Source organism: Nelumbo lutea, chromosome 5 (genome assembly GCF_056320005.1).
Source record: "Nelumbo lutea isolate HS-2025 chromosome 5, American lotus-T2T, whole genome shotgun sequence".
NCBI classification, from domain to species: Eukaryota; Viridiplantae; Streptophyta; class Magnoliopsida; order Proteales; family Nelumbonaceae; genus Nelumbo; species Nelumbo lutea.
This window is the reverse complement of record NC_142688.1, coordinates 12,061,231-12,079,468: the sequence shown is the minus strand read 5'-3', so window position 1 is coordinate 12,079,468 and position 18,238 is coordinate 12,061,231. Positions and strand designations below refer to the sequence as shown.

General features: G+C 39.8%; 1 pseudogene; it reads left to right on the top strand.

Annotated features, from left to right (window-relative positions):
• The first annotated feature begins 6,221 nt into the window (after positions 1 to 6,221).
• LOC148850372 (E3 ubiquitin-protein ligase ATL42 pseudogene) lies at positions 6,222 to 17,969 on the top strand (annotated as a pseudogene).
• Positions 17,970 to 18,238: the final 269 nt, after the last annotated feature.

Genomic DNA, 18,238 nt, shown 5'->3' with positions numbered 1-18,238 from the left:
TTTTTTTTTCTGTTTTTAAGCAACATTTTAGTTTTTACTTTTGATGCGGAAGGGACTTTTCTTTATGGGCATTTTCAGAACTTTTGGAGCAACGAGAAGGGGTGGTTAAAACTTGAAGGCAATTAAGGAAACTTGACCAAGGCAACAAGTTGCTGAGTCGAGTAGATTGATGATTCGCCCTAATTCACATCACACGTGAGTGGGTAGGGTATTAACCTTTTCTCCAAAAAAAAGGTAAAATATGAAAACCTTTCCTGAACTTTCTCACAATCATAAAAACCTTTTCTATACTTTTCTTTTAGCAAAATCTTCTCCGTTATTTTTTAAAAATTTGACAAAAATCTCCCGTCAATGATCATGATAGAAAACGTTAGACCGATGATCAAATCTTTTCAAATATCTATTTTATTCTTTTACAAATTAAATCCCTCGATTTAAACTAATCTTGATCAGTGGTGAAGTTCCTGTGCTACAGCTCGGCCTTCCTGAAACTCTCTCTCTCTCTCCACTGAGGAACCCAATGGTGATAGCTCGAAGAAAGACAGAATAGAAATCAAGAAACGAAGAGGGAAAAAGCGAATATTAGAAGGTTTACTGTTCATTATCTTCAACGAATGAAGGCGACTTGAACCGAGGACATCGCCCCGCCCCGCCGTATCAGACCTGAATAGAGAACGCCGCCAAAGATGGCATAGTCACCGTCCCCTTCCACTTTGTTCTCTTTCTTCCTCCCCCCTCGTCTTCTATTTTCTTTTTATTCGACTCCTCCCCAGTCTTCTACAACTATTATAGATCGAACACCTCTGAATAGGGGATTCAACTTCAGTGTCTGCTTTCTTTCCTTTCCCTATTTCTTCTGCTTCCCCATTTCCGCAAAGAAGACAATTGTATCATACATGTAAAACCTCCATCAACCCAGAACTTGGTTGTCAACCCCATCATTGAGTTTTGGTATAGCGAAATGGCATGTTGCAAAATCATTAAACCGCAACTGCAATGGTTTAATTAAATTGAATGGGATACGTGAACGGGGGAATTGGTAGTCAATCTCTGTAGGATCAAGAAGTTGGAGCGGAGGAATGGTTGTAGTGGTGGAGACTAAAGAAGAAGAGAGAGATGGAAGAAAGTCGCTACTTGCTTCAGGCAGGATGTTGAAGACATGAATGAACCACCTAATTGCTGTTAAATCTAGGGGGGTAATTTGAAATAGGCCTTAAATCTATTACAAGTTTTTAAAATAAAAGTGACAAGATTAGATTTAAAAAATGGAATGATAGAATGAGAGCTTAAAAATGGAATTGCTCTCAGGGACTGAACTCCTTACGTTTTCAAAGAAGGAACACAGAGAATAAGATTCAAAATGGAAATATGAGAACGCTCGCTGGTCAATGATATTCTCCGATGAAGAACAATCACTGGAAAACGAAAGGAATATTTTGAGAAATGTAATATTCCGAGCAATAGTTCCGTTGCAACAGTTGGGTTTGTGTTCTTCCGTTCCTGTTCTTATTTGAACCTAATAAATTGTGGAAATAGACCATTCCGAATCCAATTCAGGCAGATTTTCATTCACAATAGAGGGTGAGAGAACGGCCATTCCCTTTAGGGGAATGCTATTCCACTAGAAATAAGGATGGGATTCTGATTCCACTCAACCAAACAGTTGGAATCAGAATTGTTAGTCTGTTTAATGTCAAGTTATTGATATGGTGAGTTTTAGACATTTTTGAAATGTTGTGATGAGTTTAAGAGAAATACCAAAAAGCATGGTTTTCAAAGCTGGATCGAACCGGATGGTCGGACCAGAAAAAGTGGTAACCAGTCAGCCCCCGGGTCAGGTTATATTAAAAACCGGAAATTTGTAAAAACCATTAAAAAAGTCAAAAAACCGTTGACCCGGGCGGTTGTACCACTAAACCGTTTGACCCTGGCAGTGGTCCATGGGTTATCCTTTTTTATTTTCACAGTTTTAATTAAAAAAAATAAAAAATAAAAAGACTTGAATCCCCAAATCAAAATCGAATGGTTAAGGCTTTTTAGGGTTAGAACCCCATTTTCGTTCTAACCCTTCCCTCCTCTCAACCCTCACACACAACCAACCACTTGCATAGGCCAGTACCTCTGGCGTCGGATGGGGACAGACACCGACCAACGGTGATTAACGACTACCAATGACGGCGAGTTTGTAGCACATCTAGAGTTCCAGGCTCCAGCAATAGAGTTGCGGCAAGTGAGTTTGTAGCGACGAACGACTTGCAGCGGTGGACGACAAGTTTTTAGCGGACAAACATCTCTCACAAGTCACAAACCAAACTCGCTAGTTTATCTCTCTCTCTCTCTCTCTTTTCTTTTGGAAAAACACCAGGCCAATGGGTGAGTTACGGTTTAAGTGCTTTGCTAGGAGAAAAGATGATGAAGAATTAGTTAGTGAGTTTGTCTTCTTTCTCTTTTCTTCTTTAGCTTGCTCTGGTTTGTCTCTTCAAGCTACTTGTCTTGCTGCATAACTTTGTTCTCAATAACTCGAATTCCTCCTCAAAGGAGTCTTTCATTTCACGAATGAAGAATCTTCAGCCAAACATCTCTCACAACCCAAAATCATGGTTTTTTGCATCGATTTTTACATATAGATATAAGGGTCTATTTATAGATATTAAGGGTTTATTTCAAGTTATTTTTCTGTATTTTTTTATTTTTTTTGTGTTTTTCTGTATTTTTTAGAATTTTTTTTGTACTCTATGTTTATATTTTCTATGTATTTTATACTGTATTATTTTTTATTTAGATATTTTATTTTCTGTATTTTTTGTTTCCTATTTAATTTTATGTTATTTTTATTATTTATAAATATATTTTTTATTTTTATTTTATTTATGATGACATGTGTCGAACCATTCAACCCAAATGGTTGAGCCGCTTAAATGGAAATCGATCCCTTGACTGATTCTGTTTCTGGTTCATTTTTAAAAATCATGCCAAAAAGTAATGGTGAGTTTTATACAATTACCCTAATGTTTATTATCAACAGCGCTATGCGCCTTCCAAAAAAAGGATTAATTAATCAATGCAGTAAGCTTGCATGCTTTGTATAGTCTTTTACTTTAAACTAAAGAAGAAAATACTCCTTTCGACAGTGGAAATCAAAGCCACATCACCAATAATTGTGCAATAAATTTTTAATAACTATTGTTATTTATTAGAGATAAGATTATTAATTTATCTGAAATTATGAGTGTTCATGGGTTGGTTTGGAGCGGTCGTAGGCTATTTGGTCAACCAAATTGACTTGGTCAGGTTAGGGAGTTGGTCAGTTGAAATTGGCTAACCTTTTGTGAAAACCAACCCACTTAAGTTGTATTGGTTTGGGTTGAATTTTTGGTTTAGTCAGTCTGTTCAAAAGATTTAAACTTAAAAATTTAATTTAATTTTAAAAATTAAAATGTGATTATTAAATAATAAATTTAAAAATTAGATTTATGATATAAAACATTTTACACTAACAAATATGGAAAAATTCCCACTTTTCCATATTAAAAATTATATATATATAGGTCATTCGATTTTGGTCAGTCTACAAATGGCTAAAGTGAAATTGATCCAACTTGGTCGAATTGGAAAATTTTTTAACCAAAGCCAATCTAAAATACTAGACAATCAACCAACTCGGGTCGAGTTAATTGGGTTGGTTGGTTTCATCAATTTGATAAATAAACCTAACTGAAATTTTCAAATATATAACAATTGTATACTCTTATGTGTTTCTATTATGATCATTTATTGGAACACACTTTTAGGGATGGAAAATTTCCCCATCCTCGACAAGGACCTGACTTCCCCGACCCAATGGGGCTAGGGATGGGGATTGTTTTGGTGGGGCGAGGGCAGGGATGAGGATTAATAGGAATCCCTGATTGAGGTCGGGGTCGAGGATGGGGATTGAGGTCCTTGCCCCACCGCAACCTCGATTATACTATTTATATTATATATCTATCAAAATATATTTAAAACATTATTTATAATTCCAAATTTTTATTTATTTTAAAAAGTACTATTGTATGAAAACATTTTGGGGATTCGGGTCCCCATTGGGGAACCCATCCCTGTCAGGGATCGGGGATGGAGGTTAATTTTAGAATCAAGGTCGGGGCCTTAGGCCCATGATTTCATTAAGGAGTGTTTATTTTGCCCTTAGGCCCATGACTTTTTATTCCAAAAATACCCCTAACACTTTTTGTATAAAAAACAAAATTGAACAAATGTAGCCAATAGAGTGGTTACCCATGTCTTATTAAGGGCAAAAATGGTATTTTTATTTTTATTTTCTTTTTGATTAAATTTATTTAAATGAACATTAGGGTCAACACTGTCATTTTCCACTATCATCTAATGGAAGATTGATTAAATCCATTGTAAATTATAAGTGGTGTTTTAGTAAAATGCTAACTATAGAGTAGATTTTAGTAAATCCATGAAACTATAAGGGGTATTTTAGTGTATGACTCTTTTATTATTTAACTTTCTCTTAGGCTATGTTTGGTTTGAAAGAAAATGAAGGAAAAGGAAGGGAAAGGTAGGGAAACTTAGGGGTGGATTCGAGCTGATCCGAGTCAAATAGTACCAGGGTAGAACCGAGCTCAAGTTCAGCTCGAGTCAAGAGTTCATAAGCTCGAGCTTAGCTTGACTCACTTTATATTTCATAAAAATATTTTATTATAAAAATATTTAGAAAAAATATTTTATAAAAATAAAAATTATATATATATATATTATTTTATATTTAAAAATTTAAGAATTATATATATATATATATATATATATATAAAATTCGATCCGACTGGCGAGCCTCACGAGCCGAGCTCAAGTAGGATCGAGCTTGGCTCGTTTAATAATCGAGCCACTGAATTGGGCTCGAACTCTACTGAAACCGAACTGAGCCAAGCTAAACTTGAACAACTCGTGAAAAGCTCGACTCATTTACCTTCCTTTCCCTATCTTTTCCTTCAAACCAAGCATAGCATTAATAAATCCTGTGCATCGCACATGTCCGAAAGGGAGGAGCTACTTAGTCAAAGTAAAGTCGTTTAATTGGTGGTAATAAGATTGTGTTAAGTTAATCGTCTATTATCCAAGCAAAGCTACGTACAGACTATAGAATGTAATGGAACATGATACATGAATGAAAACTTATAAGCCAAGCACCTCTCCTACAAATCTTAAACGTGAAGTACGTCGCTTGCAATCTTAACTAATAAAATTAAGAAACCTATATCCTACCATCTTCCATGGAATGGCATATAAAATATTCTAGCTATTGCACATCAGTTATTGCATTAATAAGATTGTGTTAAGTTAATCGTCTATTATCCAAGCAAAGCTACGTACAGACTATAGAATGTAATGGAACATGATACATGAATGAAAACTTATAAGCCAAGCACCTCTCCTACAAATCTTAAACGTGAAGTACGTCGCTTGCAATCTTAACTAATAAAATTAAGAAACCTATATCCTACCATCTTCCATGGAATGGCATATAAAATATTCTAGCTATTGCACATCAGTTATTGCATTAATAAGCATCTGCTCTCGATCGCAGGTCCCTCCCTCATCGATCATCAATCCCGTCGTTCAGTATGGCTTTTCTGTTGTGAGGTGAGCTCGAGGCATGGTTCAGCCATGTCGACATAAGCCACATTGTCACGGGATAGATCTGCAGCAGAAGAAATCTGTGCAGCGATTGGGCCATGGACAGTTTGGTCTGTTGTGTATGTTAAAGATATGTGTCGGTCCAATGACTATTCCACCAAGATTAGTGATATTGGATCATTTTCTCATAGCGTTTGGCCGATACTCTCTATGATTCTTGCCAGTCTATGGGAGGTTCCTCTTACGTGTCAAAGGGGGATCGTCATAATGTGAGGCACCTGTTGTAGTGAGGATGTGAAGCAACCACTGTGTCTAAAAACACACCGTATACAATGGGCAACGGAGTAGCTCGATTAGTTTAACCACCCCTTCTCAAATAGTATTAAGCTTTTGGAGGTCTGCTAATAGGGAATATCATTTTTTTTGAAAAATCATACTGATAATATTTGCTATATATAGTGCCACTCAACATAAACCCACCAAAACATAAACCCACCAAAACATAAATCCACTCAGCGCTCGGTGGGCTGCAGCCTTAAGATTCGTCATAGAAATGCTGCATGTGTTCCGGCACGGCCATGATGAAGCTGCAAAGGTCGTACGAGAAGCTCTGTCCAGGGCTTTGGTTCCCTATTATCCTCTTGCAGGATGGTTCAAGGATTCAGAAGGCCCAAATTGAATACACCGGAGAGGGCGTGTGGTTTGTCGACAATTACACGATGCGAATTATCTCGACAATTCTCTCTTGATCCCACATGATGACCTCCTTCCAGATCATCCTCCAGAAATCGATGGCTTGGACCCACTTATCCTGATGCTGATATACCCTTAAAAAGAACAGCAAAATACTTAAACAAGCGATTCATCACATGGTGATATTTTACCACCCACACAACAGTTCTTACTATAATTCAATTCAATGATGGGTCTCTCAACCTTGCACAGCGTTGCTGATGGCCTTGGAACTCTACAATTCCTGATCACAGTTGGTGAATTGGCCAGAGGCCTGCAACATCCAAGCGTCTGGTGTAGGGAAGTTATTCCAACCCCACCGCGACTAGAAGCTCCGACCAAAATCCTAAAACAACCTCTCCCACCACCACCGCCAGTGCTCCAACTAAAGCATGCAGCGGTTCACATTCCACTAGATCGAATCAAACAGCTCACGCGTGAATTCTTTAACTTTATGAGATTAGGATTCGTACATAAGCCCCTTTTATTCCCAAGTTATCGTGTGGTGAGCAATTTGACACTTTTTGCCACGTGACAAAAACATGCTTCTTTCAAAGGCTTCTTATTCATTATTAAAAGTAGATTGCTATAAATTGCCATTTGAGGGGTAGTTTATTTCATTAAAAATCTGGACTCTAATTCAACGGCTATAACTCGAGCAAGCCCAATACGTATAAGCGCCCAACCCGAACACCTGAATAAGTGCATAGGTTGGGCATGCCTCATGGATTTGTGGGCTCTCGACTGGGCCTATGCCTATACACTTAAAATTTTGGGTTTGACATTAACGCTCCGTTCGTTTTCACTTATTAGCATAAGTGCGTTTATCCCAGTAAGTGTTTTCCACGTAAACCTTATTTAGAGCATTATTAAAAATTATTTGGGTAAAGAGAGATGGAGCATTATTGATGCACGGTAAGGTTCTGTTTGGTGCATTTTTTTGTGCGGGTTGTCAGTTTTTTAGAAATCCGACAGTTTACGTTTTGATCTTTTTTCATTTGGCTGGGAAAAGATCTAGCAATTTAAAGTTATAGTTTCAAAAAGACGTGAAAAACTTGTTTCAGGCTATTTTAAGAAAGTTCCAAATAAAGTTCTTTATCTTTTTTTCAACTTGTCATTGTGTAGAAACACACATCTTAACCCAATGGCCTTTAAGCTGCTAAGATGTTAATCAAAAAACTCATATCCTCTTTTAACTATTAAAACTTCTATAAAATCTTTTAAAAAATACTTGTCAAACAATTCCTAAATTATTTATCTATCTTCATGTAAACTAATTTATACTCCCCGATATCTTTACTTACCGTAGTACCCGATGCAAGAGCAAATGAACAGGGAGAATCGGGGTCTATTTACCAGTTGACCTTTTCACCCCTCGCTGAATACCAGCAGGGCTGAAGTCAGAAATTGTCTGGGTTGATGTCTTGAGCACATTATCCACTGTTTCAGTTCCCACTTCTCAGCTTGAGCTGCAAGGCACATCAAATGGTGATTTAAATAGTATATTGCTTACTGAAATATAAAATTTATTTATTTTAAGTTAAAAGATGGAGAATAATGAATCCCATATTTTTATTTCATTTATAACCGTAACTCTTGATTATTTTTTATTTTTATTTTTATTTTTTTATATAAAAACTTTCTAGTTCTTTTCTTTATCACGAAACTTTCTAGTTCTAAAAGATTCACACCCACAGAAATCAGCGATTCAGTATAAAAATAGTGTTCCGTGTGGAGTATGAAGTAACCATATATCACAATTGATTAAGAACAAAACAAGGCTATGCTTTGAATTGAAGACGATGTAAGGACGCATATGGATCGGATCGGATTTAAATTAAGGCAATTTTGCATCTGATTTAATACTGTTTATGCCAGATCTAATCGTATTTGAAGATGATTTAATCGGATATTATAGATAGTGATGGAAGTTGATTTGGTCCGATCTCGTAGCACGGGTACACGTGGGCATGATCTTGCTCAAATGATGACTTAGCGCAACCACAACTCGGTGAGAAGGATTCACCGAGTTTAGTCTGGCAACTTGGTGGGTTAGGCTACTTGCCGAGAGCCGCCTGGCTTGCGCCTCCTTCCCAAGGCTGAGGCACTCCGAGCTACCTCCGAGCTTGGGGCCCCCTGACCTTTCCTAATGCCCAAGCTCCTCCCAGTGGATTTTATGCCATTCCCAAACAAGAACACCACAATCTGACTCTAGATACCCCCGAGGTAGAGACACCTCGGGCTAGATAGCTCGGTGTAGCTTGCCACAGGCAGCTCGCCACTTGTAGGGTAGCTCAGTACAGGGTAACTCGCAGAAGAGCAGTTCGGCACATCACAGGAAGGCCTCCTGCTCGACCACCGTACTCGATAAAACCTAGAGACTGCAACCACGTCTCTCGTTAGATAGTGTCGTGCCCGCCACCTTTAGAAGGTGTCTTACATCTGACAGGTACGTACCCTGCAAGGATGGCCCCACACGTACCACCTCAACTCTGGCTGTAACGGCTACGGCAAGACGGCAGTGGCGGTTATAATTGCCCTGTCAGAGGTAATTTCCTGATACTCGTGCTATCTGCACTCTTAGCTTTCTTCCTCTCTTTGCATCTTTCACAGAACTCTAACTTAAGCGTCGGAGTGTTCCCGCCGGGTAAGCCCCCGGGGATCCTTCATTTTCTCCATCTCAGGTGCCTTTCAGGAGCCACACAAGTGCCAGCTAGGAGTGATCGGATTGCGCACCATCAGATAAAACTTGAACTCAAATCCTATTGGTAAGTCAGATCTTCGGATCTGATTTGATTTGACTTGTTTTCTTTAAAATTTAATAAATTATTAAAAAAAATAAAATATACTAATTTAAATAAACTAAAAACAAAAAATATAAGTATTTTTTAATTATTTTCATCATATATACATGCCTTTTTATAAAAAGATAAATAATATAATAAATTTATAAAAATATATTTATAAATAAATAAATAACATATATATATATATATATATATATATTACATTTATATTTATATTTTTTTGAATATATAAAGAGCAGTTGATTTATAAAAATATATGAATATATTGCATAAAGAGCAGTTGATTTATAAAAATATATGAATATATTGCATAAAGAGCAGTTGATTTATATATCGTTGTTAGATGAATCAAATCTGCAAAGCATAGTTGCAAAAATCACCCGTCTTTCGGGATGTTGACTCTTCAACGGTACCCGCATGGTACTCAATTGTATTGTGTTAATATCACAGAAACCTATCAACATTCTTGAAAATATTCAATTAGAGAAACTCTTGAAAAGGTAAGGTATCTAAATCATTTTGTGATTTATTTCTATCCATTTGGTTAAGAGTACTAAAAATGGTTGGTAGATGAATTTTATGATCGAGCTTAATCCCTGTGAACTTATACAATGATACCAATTAGGTAATGTTTAACTTGCAGAGAGTTAATAATTTCTACTGGTTGGTCTTCTTCAACATAAGCCCAACTCACTTGATGCAACACTTTCTTGCATTTCTTTCCGGCTCACCTCCCACCACATGTTGGACTTTCACTCCTTTAATTTACATCTCTGCCATTCTTAATATCACCTCTACTTACCTTGGGAAATGGGGTACAAGGCTTGGCTGGGTTTAAACTCAACACAAGCCCAACCCTAAGAATTGGACCTATGGCCCAATTTTAAGCCAAGCCCAAATTCAAGTCCTATCTCTCCAATGTAGATTTAACCTGCACTGAAATTTGATGCATTTCTGTTAGGTTTGTATTAAGACTGGGTTTAGGTTGGTCAATCAGTTCACACTAAAATTAGGGATGCAAACGGATCAAATCAAATTCAAATTAGGGTATACCCAAATTCAATCCGAAGATCTAATTGGATCTCACTGATATAGATTCGAATTTGAATCTGCTAATAATGTTGGAAACCCGAATATAACCTGATCCGATTTAATTTCTAACAAATTAAAAGTATATATATTTATATATGTTTATAAAAAATTACAAAAAATGCAATATGAACATATTTATAAATAAATAACTTATATCTCTATGAATGTGCATATGCATATGAGTCTATATATGCATTTATGTGTGTATATATATAATTGGGTTGGGATAAAGTCGGACCAAGTTTGTTGTTATTTTTTATTATGAAAAGCAAAATGCTCGGACTTGTACATTAATGAAAACTTTGTTTTCCTTGCTACAGAGTGATAAAAGCAGCCTTGTATAGTTTCCTTTTCCTTTTGGTAAAGATTATATAGTGGACTTCCTGATCATAACACTGGTACTGGTAGACAGTTGGTGGAGTTAAAAATCAACCTGCAGATTCTATGATTTTTCTCTGTTTATTTAGGCTGTAGGTGAGTGCATGTAGGCGTGTTGCTATCTTCTGAACCAAACTACTTAAAAGGAGCAGTATAAGCAATCTTCAAATCAAAGGGTAGTGAGACCCATTGAATGCTGGGTTACAAGAAACTAGTTTTGATTTGTGAATATTAATTTCCTTACGGTTGATACATCAGCATCAGCTAACAGAATATAACTAATTACTTATCCACATAGTTGCTTCTTCTCCCTCCACTAACCTAATTAATTATATTTTAATTCAAGGAATATTATGCAGAACAAGTTTGCCTCAAAATTACGATAAATCTTTGTCACTTTTGTGATTTTTTATTTGATATAGTGGGACCTCATGACAAATTAGTTTTCTACTTGTCTTTGGTACTACTGTTTTTTTCTATCTGGAATCAAATGTTTTGGGTTTGAAGTCTAATCGTTGTAGCTGAAGTGATCGAACTCTGTAATGCAATTTCATTTGCACTAATATAATTGTCCATTGTACGGGAGCACAAACAAGAAAAAGTTTAAATTCTAGTTCACTTTTGCTTAGGATTGTACTTTATTTTGCTTGTAAGGTTGTATTTGGTTGTAATGTAAATAAATTTGTACTGATGCAAAACTATAACAGTGTAAATGATTTGAGTGTAAATTTTGTCTTATTTTTGTTTCAAAATTTAACTCATCTTGTTTGATTGTAGTATAAATGAAATAAATTAAGAAGTGAAGCAAAATAAAATAAAATCTAAAACAAAATTAGATGAGAATTTGCATTTTTAACATTTACACTTCCAAAAATTAATACTAATGTAAATAAAATTGCACTGCAACTAAATACAGCCTAAGTTTTATATATCGTACTTCACTTATAATAATGAACAAAAAATAAAAAATAAAACAAAGTAAAATTTCGAACAAAAATGAACCATGTCAGAATTTGGATTCAATTCATTTGCACTCCCATGTTTTTCCATTAGTGCAAATGAAATTCTGATTTATGATTTCCAGGTGACCCGTTTCACATGCGACGGGTTTGTGATGGGGCTCTCAACCATGCACAGCGTTGCTAATGGCCTTGGAACAGTCCAACATTCTCTAAGGCATCGACCGCCTAGTAGGGAGTTCGCCACCAGGGAGTTCGCCCCCAGGCACTTCGCCACCAGGGAGTTTGCCCCCAGGCAGTTCGCCACCAGGGAGTTCGCCCCCAGGCAATTCACCACCAGGGAGTTCGCCCCCAGGGAGTTAGCCTCCAAGGCAGTTCGCCCCCAGGCAATTCGCCCCCGGGCAGTTCGCCCCCGGACAGTTCGCCACCAAGGCAGTTCGCCCCCGGGCAATTTGCCCCCGGCCAGTTCACCACCAAGGCAGTTCGCCACCAGGGAGTTTGCCCCCAGGCAGTTCGCCACCAGGGAGTTCGCCCCCAGGCAGTTCGCCACCAGGGAGTTCGCCTCCGGGCAGTTCACCACCAAGGAAGTTAGCCCCCAGGCAGTTCACCACCAGGGAGTTCACCCCCAGGCAGTTCGCCACCAGGGAGTTCGCCCCCAGGCAGTTCGCCACCAAGGCAGTTCGCCCCCAGGCAGTTCGCCACCAGGGCAGTTCGCCCCCAGGCAGTTCGCCACCAGGGAGTTCGCCACCAGGCAGTTCGCCACCAAGGCAATTCGCCACTAGGCAGTTCGCCACCAAGTAGCTCGTCACTAAGGTACGCCACCACCGGGTCGAATAACGAGGTACTTTGCCAAAAAATTTTACATCACAAAACATTGGTACGTGGCCGAAAACGGTTACATCAATTGGCGTCGTCTGTGGGAAACCGCTACAAAAAGCTAAGTTCTCATCCTACCAAAGCTAAGTTCTCATCTCGCCAAAACTAAGTCCTCACTTTTTAGAAATTGAAGCTATCGCTTTATAGTTTACATTTTTTATGAACTCAGAGACAATGCAAGGAGCTAACGGACTAAGTAGCTCTACCAACCTTACTTTCAATTCAGATAATGCCACATCAGTCCTCTCCGCAAGGTCCCCCTACAAAGATGAGCTCTTCGTGGCTTCCGCGGTTGTTGGCGGCCAACTAACTACATAGGCGTCCTTACTAGTCGAGCCTTCCAAGGCTCCCGTGTGATCTGGCAACCTAAAGTTAGTGGTGTTGCCCCCGAAGGTCGAGCCCCTAGTAGCTTCTTGTAGGAGTAGGTGACCAGCATTACGAAGCTGATGTAGGCCAAGCCTACAGGCCACATTACTGCTTAAGGCCCGGTTGCCTCTTCAGCACGGGTAAAAGTAAAAAAGAGAGTAGACTACGAGTCACTCCCAAAAGCATACGGGCCACATTACTGCTTAAGGCCCGGTTGCCTCTCCAGCACGGGCAAAAGTAAAAAAAAGAGAGTAGACTACGAGTCACTCCCAAAAGCCTACGGGCCACATTACTGCTTAAGACCCGGTCGCCTCTCCGGCACGGGCAAAAGTAAAAAAAGAGAGAGTAGACTACGAGTCACTCCCAAAAGCCTACGGGCCACATTACTACTTAAGGCCCGGTTGCCTCTCCAGCACGGGCAAAAGTAAAAAAAGAGAGTAGACTACGAGTCACTCCCAAAAGCCTATGGGCCACATTACTGCTTAAGACCCGGTCGCCTCTCCGGCACGGGCAAAAGTAAAAAAAGAGTAGACTACGAGTCGCTCCCAAAAGCCTATGGGCCACATTACTGCTTAAGACCCGGTCGCCTCTCTAGCACGGGCAAAAGTCAAGATAAGAGAGTGGACTACGAGTCGCTCCCAAAAGCCTACGGGCTACATTACTGCTCAAGACCCGGTCGCCTCTTCGGCACGGGCAAAGTCAAAAAAGAATAGACTACGAGTCGCTCCCAAAGCCTACGGGCCATACTAGCAATTGGATCAGCACTTACTAGCTCATCGACTTACGGGCCAAAAGAAATCTACTCCCTTCCCTGAGTTACTATCAGCGCGGGAGTGGGGGCTATTGATGAGGGCAGATTTGGCCCTCTAGTAAAATTATGACACGTGGCACCTCGTGACAGCTAGGAAAACACCCAGCCAACGAACTTACGAAGTTGGTGACCCACCCGGGCACCTGTCTGGCCGACCTAGCGCGACCTGCGCGGTGTGCACGAACTGCACGGTGCGCGCACGGCTTGCGCGAACTGCGCGCGCGGCCTGCGCGAACTGCGCGCACGGCCTGCGCGAACTGTGCACGGCCTGCGCGACCTGGCCGACCTGGACCAGCCTAGCGCATGATCCGGCCAAGGCGCCAGCTTGCCGACTTGATCTAGACATTGACCCGTCGACTGACACAAGCGCCAGCTTGACGACCTGATCTAGGCACTGTCCCGCCGACTGACACAGGCGCCAACCTGACGACCTGGCCTAAACACTGACCCGCCGACTAACGCAGGCACCCCTTTGACAACCTGGCCCAGGCGCCGACCTGGCCGCCTGACACAAGCGCCATTCTGACGATCTCGAGGAGTTCACCACCGTACCCCGGTTCTGACTGGATGCGACGAGTCTTACCGTTTGGAGGCTTTTCACCCACCTAACCTGCGAAGACTCCGGTATATAAAGACCTCACCCCCCAAAGGGGAAGGGGGGGGGGAAAGGAAAGGGAAGTAACCCTGCTCTCTAGCTCTTTCATATTATCTTCAAAGCTTTCTACAATAAGAGTGCTAACTTAAGCATCGGAGAGCCCCCACCGGGAAATTACCCCCGGGACCTCTGATTCAGTTCTCGCAGGTCCCTCAGCTCCCGCCACCTACAAAGAGGAGGAAAAGATGAAGTTCTTGCAGGTCCCTCATCTCCCGCAGCCTACAAAGGAAAGAAGACCGCCTCATGCTGAGGGCAGTCGGATTGCGCCGCACCAGGGAGCTCCAACATTCTCTAAGGAATCGACCGCCTAGTAGGGAGTTCGCCCCCAGGCAGTTCGCCACCAGGGAGTTCGCCCCCAGGCAGTTCGCCACCAGGGAGTTCGCCCCCAGGGAGTTAGCCTCCAATGCAGTTCGCCACCAAGGCAGTTCGCCACCAAGGGAGTTCGCCCCCAGGCAGTTCGCCACCAGGGAGTTCGCCCCCAAGCAGTTCGCCACCAGGGAGTTCGCCCCCAGGCAGTTCGCCACCAGGGAGTTCGCCCCCAGGCAGTTCGCCACCAGGGAGTTCACCCTCCGGCAGTTCGCCACCAAGGCAGTTCACCCCCGAGGAGTTCGCCACCAAGGCAGTTCGCCCACAGGCAGTTCGCCACCAGGGAGTTCGCCCCCAGGCAGTTCGCCACCAAGGCAGTTCGCCCCCAGGCAGTTCTTCACCAGGGAGTTCGCCACCAGGCAGTTCGCCACCAAGGCAGTTCGCCACCAGGCAGTTCACCACCAAGTAGCTCGTCACTAAGGTACGCCACCACCGGGTCGAATAACGAGGTACTTTGCCAAAAAATTTTACATCACAAAACATTGGTACGTGGTCGAAAACGGTTACATAAAAAATAAAAGGTCCGTTTGATTCATAGTTAGAATCGGAATCAGAATGGTCCATTCTTATAGTCTGTTTGCTTCAGACAAGAATCGAAATGAAAATTAAAATCAGCAGGAATAGGATTTTATTTCCAAATGGGAGACAGTGAATGGCCATTCCCTCAAATAGGGGAATGCCATTCCAAAAGGAATAGAAATGAGATTTCGATTTAGCCCAACCAAACAATTGGAATCAGAATAGCCCATTCGAATTCCGATTTCAGACCCCTGTTCCTATAAACCAAACGGACCCTAAATTAAAAAATTGTTTAATTTAATATGAAAGGGCCCATATTTTTTATCTCAATTATAAATAGCTTAATTACATTTTATTTTATATTAAAAATTGTTTTAGCTCTTTCTTTGAGAACAAAACTAAGCCATATTTGTAAAGGATTCACACCCATAGTCCATAGATATCGGCATAATAATTGTGTTCCGTGTGGACTGTGGACATAGTCTTAATAAAATAAATTTATATGAGAACGATCCAGCTATAAAAACAAAACAAGGTTCTCCTTGGAAATTTGAACAAGGCCAGCATCTAATAGGAAGAGTGGATGGGATCATCCACTTTGGCTTTTTGTCTGGATTATAGTGTAAGTTGCCGTAGAGAAAAAGACGAACAATAACACAATAATCAGTGATCAAACAAAGCTAGCTAATCAATGCATATTTTGTCCCACTTCACCAATAACATATATCAATTCAGAGTCTGGATAATGATCGACGACCAATCAAACAAGAGAAACGGTCAGCAATATATTTGACGGGACCAATTAAGTCGTCTTACAATATCTCTATTTATCTGTTCAGTCATCCACCCATCTTCTATCTACAAACTCCTCCAGCTGCTGTTTGAACGCGGCCATGTGGAGTGGGGGATCATCTGAATTAGTCTCGGTCGTATCAAACAGTTGGTTTTCCATTCTACTAGTTATCAGAGAGCTTTCCAGGCGAAAATAGACAAATAGCTGCTGATGGCTTTGATCTCTCAATTAAATTAAGGCCTGGAATGATGTTTTATTGTGCAAACATAATTCATATTTTGTTTCCCATTTACCTACCCAAACAGGGATGCGACTTTTTTTTGACCCCTCAATCAACTTGGTTTCTTCTGGTATCTGCTTGGGTACTAATCCCAATTCACCCAATTGATAAGGGTAGATCTTACCAAAAAACAAAAATATTGTAAAGGTAGATGCTCGTAAACCCATTATAACCTGGATCAGTTTCTAGCTAGTAGTATTTTCGTAAACAATCTCTCGGCCACAACTCACAAGGATTAAAATAGAAACTTCAAAAACGGAACTTCTTTTCTCTTTTCTTTATTCCAGGGCAAGACATTGATGTTTGATAGGATGGTCTATGGCAAACTGGCAATACACAAGAGACGAAGCTTCTATTGGACCCACAGAGATAGTGCTCTAACGGCCCACAATTGCCCCTTCGTGGGGTAGAGATTAATATTGTTGGCGTTTGGACTTTAGACTACATAATTGGATTTTCTAAAAAGGCTTTAATCGTCAGTGTATTCAATCCATTGTTGACTTAGCCGGTCAAAACAATGATTTGACGAATTAATTAAAACACCCTCTATAATTTATAACCTATTTATTTTATTAATTTAGTAATAAGTGTATGTTTTGTCATATAAAAATAGTAATATGATCACTTTTTTTACTGAGTGGAAGGTATTAAAGGGGATGGGCCCATGATTATTTATTCTAAATAGAGTGGTTGTTTGTGTCTTATTAAAGGTAAAAATGATATTTTTATTTTTATTTTCTTTTGATTAAATTTTATCTAAATGGATATTAGGATTAAAATTATCAATTTCCACTAACATCTAATGAAAAATCGATTAAGAAAATCAATTGCAAACTATAAGAGGTATTTTAATAAAATATAAAATAAGTTTTAGTAAGTCAAAATATATTAACTTGGCCAACTATCCATCACTATTAAGTTAACCCAAATGACCGACAAACCGTGTTTAATCTTTTGAGCTGAGTTAAGAAACATTGATGAATAAATTAAAAAGGGTAAAATATAAAAAGTTTTTCTAGTAGATAAAGATAATTTTTTTTCCTTAATATCAATAAAAAATAATATATTTATATAATAATTAAAATGGAATAGCTTTTTTGAAAAAATATCAATAAAGGCAGTGGACACTATTGCTTGTCGTCCTCCTCTGCCTCTGTATTCATGCGAACTCGACCACCCCCAGCATCGGGGTCTATTCTGAACAAGGTCATGGTTTTCCGGAATAGATAGAATCGTAAACGATTCGCTTCCCTTCTTCAGATTCTCATCCCTTTGGGGTCCCGGGAAGGCCTCGAATGTGTCGTCTGTCTATCGAAATTTGAAGACACCGAGATCCTCCTGTTGCTTCCGAAGTGTAAGCATGCATTTCATATCGACTGTGTTGACAAATGGCTTGAGAACCACTCTAGTTGTTCTCCTTGTAGACACAAAGTTGATCCCGAGGACCTCTCCACTTTTACGTACTCTAATAGTTCAAGATACTTGGGCAATCCTTCGGAGCTAGGGGAGGATTCCACTGTCGAACTCTTTGTATGCAGAGAACAAGACAATCAAGGGTCTTCCAGGTTCAGTATCGGAAGCAGTTTCAGAAAGGTTGGCAAGGATGATGAATTGCCTTTGCAAGTACTACAAGGTAACGAAGATAATGGTAGTGATGGTGAAGATGACCTGCGGAAGCTATTGTATAAATAGAGTTGTCGTTTTTTGGAATTCTGCCGGAAATGCCACCTGTCATTTTTTAGGTTGTGTACGTAAGAAAAACCCGGCGATTTATCACCGAGATTCTTGTTTTCTTTCATCATTTTCAATTCACACGAATACAAAGGCAGAGCAGGAAGCCCTTTTTTTATATTTTTCAAAAAAAGCTATTTCATTTTAGTTATTATATAAAAATATTATTTTTATTGATATTAAGGGTAAAAAGTTGCCCTTATCTATTAGAAACCCATATAAAAACCTCT